This window comes from Uranotaenia lowii, chromosome 2 (genome assembly GCF_029784155.1).
Source record: "Uranotaenia lowii strain MFRU-FL chromosome 2, ASM2978415v1, whole genome shotgun sequence".
Classification (NCBI taxonomy): domain Eukaryota; kingdom Metazoa; phylum Arthropoda; class Insecta; order Diptera; family Culicidae; genus Uranotaenia; species Uranotaenia lowii.
The window spans coordinates 5,037,484-5,044,337 of record NC_073692.1 but is presented as its reverse complement, the minus strand read 5'-3'; positions in this window follow the sequence as shown (position 1 = coordinate 5,044,337).

Genomic DNA, 6,854 nt, shown 5'->3' with positions numbered 1-6,854 from the left:
AGCTCATTCACACTGCACAAAACTGATGCTCTCTCTTTTAACGTCAATAACGGCGCCGGCCACGTCCTATGGATGATGAAAGGATGAAAGATCTATTTTGTGCTTTAGGACCGAGGTTACCTCTGCATCCCAGCAAAACAATTTTGGTTGGGAGGGGGTTTGAAGGAATTGATTGGGAGACACTTTTGACTAGTGTTACGGTGAACCTTAAAAATTATTTTCCTAACTCCTATTAGTTCCTATTGAAAGCTTTCAGTTCATTAAAAGGCTTGAGTATGTTAAGTTTAATGGAGACAAAAATTAACTATGAAGGGACTCTAAAAATTCTTGTTTCTTATTTCGAGTGAAAATTTTAATGCATAGTGCCGCAAAAATATCGAAACGACTTAAAAGAGACTTGAAGTATGGTTGAGTTTGTTTTCAATTTTTGAAAAAAAAACTTATCAAAAATGTTAATGCTGCTTTCTACTCCCAAAAGCATGAAAGTTAAAATTAGCAACTGTCGTTTCACGAAGATAATCAAACAAAAAACTTTCCTAGAAATTGTACACAAACGTCTATCAATTTGTCTATGAATAATAAAACTAACGCACTCTATTATTATAAAATGCCAAATATTAATCGATTCTCACCGTTAAAAAATGAAACCATTTGTAGAATTCCACTTAAAATCAATACTTGTCCAGAAAGTTTTGAGCAAATGCATTGAATTGCTTGAAAAAATTCACCCTGACCCAGAATCTAAACTGACATTTTAAATTTTCATACAAAGTTGATCAATAACATAGGAACTACCGATTTTTCACAAAATTCAATCAAAAGAATGGGCTTTATATAGAACTGAACATTGTTGTACACAATTTTATGAGATGAATGTATATCAAGATTCTAAAGACAATGTGAAAAACCCATTTTTATATCATTTGTAATTAGAAATTCTTGTCCCATTACTGTGTAGGTAAAAAAAAAACAATTTGATTGTATGTAGTCGGTACACCAATGAAAAATTGGAAGTGTTCACTTATCTTTGTTCCGTATTTCGATGTCTTTTCAATCCTGTAAGCCATCATCAGGAAGGACAAGTTTGATCCAATTGTTCAGCTGCTACAATTTTCGAGCAATTCCCGAAAACAGTGCTCAGGTTCTGAGAATACTCCGGCTAAATTTGGCGTTCCATCCGAATACAGTTTGCAGAGTTTTCTTAATTTTCACTTCCTTGAATTTTGTTGCCAAAAAAAACACACCCGTCACTAACAAGCGTAGCCTACCTCCAGTTTTTTATTAATTTAATTTTTCAAGAAATAGTTGAGCTTGAGCTTGCCACCTGCGGCCCTCCTGGCCAACGGCATAATGGTTGCACTCCGTGATTGGCTCGAGATAATAAACAGTGTACAATGAACCAAACAAAAGATTGCTGGAAACAAGCAATACAATCTCACTGTACAATTTTGAGAATCTCCTACTTTAAAATGAACCAATAACGACGCCGGCCAAGTCCATGTAGTCAACAGAGGAAAGGAAGTGCAGCATATGTGATAATGTGTTTTGAGGAGACCGTCGTACGGCGTACACCATCCCTCCACAAATTGCACGCTGATTTTTAGGGGTAAGTGTGATGTGGCATGGAAATCACCTTGGTAAGCGATGTATCCACGAAAAATGAAAACTCCCTCCTGAAAGTTTCTCTATGAAACTCCTATCGTGTCACAATTACATCCAATTTTTAAACTTTAGTACTCTTTCTATTTCTAAGGTTTTAAAAAACCTTTCAATGGGTTCACCTATTCTAATTATTTAATTCAATTGAATTGTGAATACTACTTCTTCAAATGTTTTGATCAGCCTTTAGAAAATCGTAGCTTTACAAAAAGTTCTTTTTGAAGTCTTGCTTCATCACTATTTTTAGGAGGGAAATTGTACCGATAACTGCATTTTCCTACGATCACAATTAACACACGATGTATTACAGGACACGACACTTAACGTTCTTACAAACGGAAAAAAAAATTCAAAATTACCTTTTTTGTCGACCGGTTTCGGGCTCGATGTCGCCCATCTACAGGACGATGTCCGACTGATCACACGAAGAAATTACTCGTTTGGTGAAGGTGAAAATCGGCGACATAATTGGTGGGTCATCTTCATTCATTAGTGGTTTCTCGGAAGTACTTATGAACATTGATTCATTGACCCTGTTGTTGTTTGCAGCATTTCTATGTTCTTCAAGTCGAACTTTAAATTTTCGTCGAGTTTGGCCAATGTAAACTGCTGGACAACTCTCACAGGGGATTTCATAAATTCCGGATCTCTCATCTTGTGGGATCTTATCCTTCAAGGAGACCAACCGATCCTTAAGGGTGTTGCCGCTCTTGTATGCTGATTTCAGACCATGTTGAGAAAGGATTTTTGTTATCCCATTAGTTTAGGGTGGAACGGCAAGCTAACTCTATAGGGCTCTTCCTTCTCTGGCCTGAAGGTGGTTGCATCACTTCGGTACTTTATTCGGGCATATTTCCGGAGAATTTTGAAAACAAATTCGTTGTCAAAACCGTTCAAAAAATCTGCCTCAAGGATTTTATGCTTTTCCTCTTCGAATTCTGCCTTTTCCATAGGGATATTGTAGAGGCGGTGCGCCATGGAATAGAAGGCAGCTTGTTTTTGCGCACCAAAGTGGTTGGAATCGGCTGTTATGTATCGGTCGGTTAAGGTTGGTTTCCGATAAATTCCAAATTTGATGGTGTTGTCCTCTTTCCTTGAGATTAAGAGGTCAAGGAAAGGGAGTTTTCCCTCAACTTCTTTCTCTACAATAAATATTATCGACCTGTGTTTGGAGTTCAGAAGCTCTAATTTCAGCGTGAGATAACGCTCCTTTACCGAGGCAAGGATGTCATCGACGTAGCGCCACCAGACACGTGGGAAAAGTCTTTCTCTTTTCTCCAAATCTGCTTCCAAGTCGCTCATGAAAACTTCAGCCAACAGTGGAGACAATTTGTTGCCTGTCTTCGTGTGATCAGTCGGACATCGTCCTGTAGATGGGCGACATCGAGCCCGAAACCGGTCGACAAAAAAGGTAATTTTGAATCCTTTTTTCCGTTTGTAGGAACGTTAAATGTCGTGTCCTGTAATAAGTCGTGTGTTAATTGTGTAGTTAAGTTCTTACGTTGACACAAATCCGCTTGAAAATGAGTTCCTACGATCAGTTTCCATTTTACCTCCCTGGCATGGTTTTGCATGTAATTTTAGATTTTTTTTCTTACGAGCATAATCTGATCCCTACAATAAAATATGTTCCGGCAGACATGAAAAAGAAAAACGATTTCTAATTGTTCACGAACAATTTAAAAGAGGTTCTTCTGTTTAACTCGTTTGAAGCGAACGTGCACTTTTCAATAGATAAGTATCGCGGTTTACAAAAATAGTATAAATTTTCTTTTAAATTCACGAAAATTCGCTTTATTTATAAAAAAAGGAAAGAGCTCACCAAATTTCGTGTGTAGCCAGCTGAGCTTAGGCGAGACTTGACGACATGTAAAGATGCTGCCAAAACTACCCCCACTGCTCTCGGTAACCAGAACTACATATTTTTCCGCTTCCGGGATTCGAAGATTCCAATACGATAAAACTGTACTATTTGCTTCGTGAATTTCAAATTTTTCGGAATTTTTTCACCAGATTGATAAAAAAATACGTCAAAGCGCAAAAAAAGGTTGCTTCGATCTCTTATTTTTTTAAGAAATAGTTGAAAAAAAAAGTATAAAGTGGATCTAGCATTCTGATGATCGAAAGCTTAAAAAAATTCACACTTATTCTAAAACAACATGTGAAACATCTGAAATCAGAAATCTTGAGCAGATTGAGACTGCTGCTAAGAAACAGCAAATCAAAGCAGATTGAGACTTCTGCTCATAAAGAAGGGTCCTGAAAGGATGGATTTAAGATTCGGTTGGTCTTCATATGAGAATAAGCGAACATTGTCAAAAATTAGCTTTAGTGGCTGGAAACCAATCAAAATCATTAATTACCGTTCAAAATGTACATGTTATTCTGACTCCAAAGTATTTTTACGATTAATCCAAAGTAACGTACATTCTTCAGCCAAAAGTTTCTTCACAAACTTGTTTACATCTAACAAAATCAGGAAGATTGTTTTGTGAAACAAATAAAGAAAAAAAAAGTCAGACTTCGCTCTCTCCAACCTGCGAAATTTCGCCAGCATCGTTAATCCCCAAGCCAAGGATGTAAATAGTTCACCAACCGACACACATTTTTCGTACGTACGCTCAAAGGCTGCTTCACGACTCTGACTGGGAAAGTTTATCCCAACCCATGTTTCCATAATAACCGCATGAAGCAAAAAAGAAGGCTTAAGTAAATATGTCAAGTCTGGAAATGACTAATCTTACCATACAGGCAGCCAGGCAGGCAAGCAAGCAAGCAAGCAAGTAGACTCGTAGCCGAGTCTGTAGTGCCTTTTTGGGTAAACACAGGCCCCTAATTACAACAAAGTTAACTAGTAGGTACCTACTTCGAAGTTGGTTGTTGTTATGAGCTTACGGAATTGCAGACATAAACAAACGAAGATGTCGTCTCCTTTGGCCCAGCGTTGTTTTGATCCTAGAACTCGTGAAATCGAATCGAGCTAATTGTTCATTTAGCAAATTTATCGCCAAAGTTCTTCCAGTTATAGACAGATTTGTGTATCTTTCGGTTGGCATTCGAAGATAGGTTCAACATATGGAAGCAGCGAATTCACTTTTGTTGAGTCGAGGAGAGAATGCAGTCGTGCATTTTTTTTTCACTGGTTGGTAGCAAAAACCAGCCGTAGGGAACCGGTTTCAGAGTAAGTAGTTTTTTTTTCTCTTCATGCAACTCGTTCGTTGACTACGGACGCAAATTCGTCAGAAAAGGTTCGTATCGTCGTCATCGCATCGACTGGTCTGGGGGACACCACACCACGAATCGAATCAGCAGAAGCAACAATATAAACACTTTGAGTGATACTTATCTGTTGGAGCGATTTTGGCAGCTTGAGGATAGAGAGACATTTATTTAGCTTCGAGCAGACGCCGTCTGGCCGCTGCCATACATACTTACATATGATGTCCATAAAAAGTCTTACGAGGGACAGAGGAAAATCATATGTCGATGATGGTCCGCGCTTCGATGTGAGCGGCCTGTCACCCAAATACGGAGGCCTTTACAAAATATCATAAATAGAAATCACTTGGACGAATATGAGATGATGAATACCGGTTTTTTGTGGTCTTTGTTTTCGATTTCAACAAGAGGCTTTAATTTATAGCGATAATTTGCTTCCACAAGTGAAATGAGTGGTGAAATCGAAAGCCAATAGATATCAAATTGACGCTTTATTCGACGTTACAACACTTTATGGTCTGTACAAACTGGCTGCAGTAAAGTTTTGATGTTTATTTCAATGCGTCGTATAATCAACGATTACGTATGCTGAAATCACAACCCATCCTTTCTCAATTAATCTTACAGCCAAAGCACACTTTCAAAATTGAGTTGAACTGGCTGACTGATAAGCTATCATTATCATGAGATAGGAAATCTATCCACCAGCTGTCCATTTTAAAGGATTTTTTTGTCATCGATTCCGTTTGCCGTTTTTAAGCCGCTTATCGGTGTTCACTCCCCTCGATTCATTGACTTCAGTCTGCCGAAGCCTTTTTTTTCCTTTTCTCCTCATTTCTCATAACAATTTTCCACGTCAAAAAGTCAAAGTGGCTGAACTCCACCTTCACGAAATTCCCGTCGAGAGGGGTGAATCATAAAAAAATAGTCCCGCACGACAACAGCTGGTTGGCGATAAAATTGTATGTGATACCCCCCAACCAAATTGGAAACCACATCACAACTCGAGTCCTGTCTGATGTTTGCGCGTTTTTATTCCGTTTCGAATGGTGTGGAAAACCTATGTAGGAGTGAAAGAAGACAGGTGAGTGATTTCGACCCATGGGTATGGGTAGCACCTGCCTTCTAAACGATGCCCAAAGTAGGCGTATTCCTTTTGACAAACAAACAAAAGGTCGAAGATGATAAATTGTTTCATTTACTCGGGACTGGAAAGAGTGCCATGGCAATGTCGGAGAGAAAGAAATTTGCTGTTTGAAAACGATAATTACTATAATCAATCAAATATAAAATGTTTTTAACATTGAGTTTGAGAGTAAAATATTTTCATACAGTTCATTTGGGAGAAAAACTTTCCGAAAATCATTTATTGATCGGGATGTAAGCCGTTCAACTCTTCCTTTTGCCTGGAAATGAGGTACAGCGCCACAGGACACTTTCAAGCAAATTGCTCTTTAATGTGCTACGAATAACGGTCATCACACGCGACATAAGGAAGGTCTCACTCGCTCAGAAACCATTTGCGTAATGACGAATTTTCATTATATTAAATCAAAGTGCTGCGGTTTCGAAATTATTCCATCGCGCGTAAACACAAACGCGGATGTTTGACGTCCATACGATGATGGTGATGAGTATGATGATGATGCAGTCGCTTAGCAAAAAGATCTTTCCCTCTCAGTCAATCGGACCTTCATGTGGCGGTCAGGTAAATGGTCGGATGGTCCATGCATGATGGATGGTCCATCCCGTAATGGTCGCATTTCAGCGGCCAGCGAGAAAGTAGCGTTATTGGGGCAATTTTATCGATTATTTTCAATCACATTTGGCACATTTCCAAGGCGGGGCCTTAACCGTCAGCTGTAACCAGAAGGTGCTTGCTTTTGCAAGTGCTCTTTGTTTTAATTATGACTAGCAAAGTGCTCTGCAAATTGCGAAGTTTAAGTTGTTAAATATTTTAGTATTTAAATTTGATC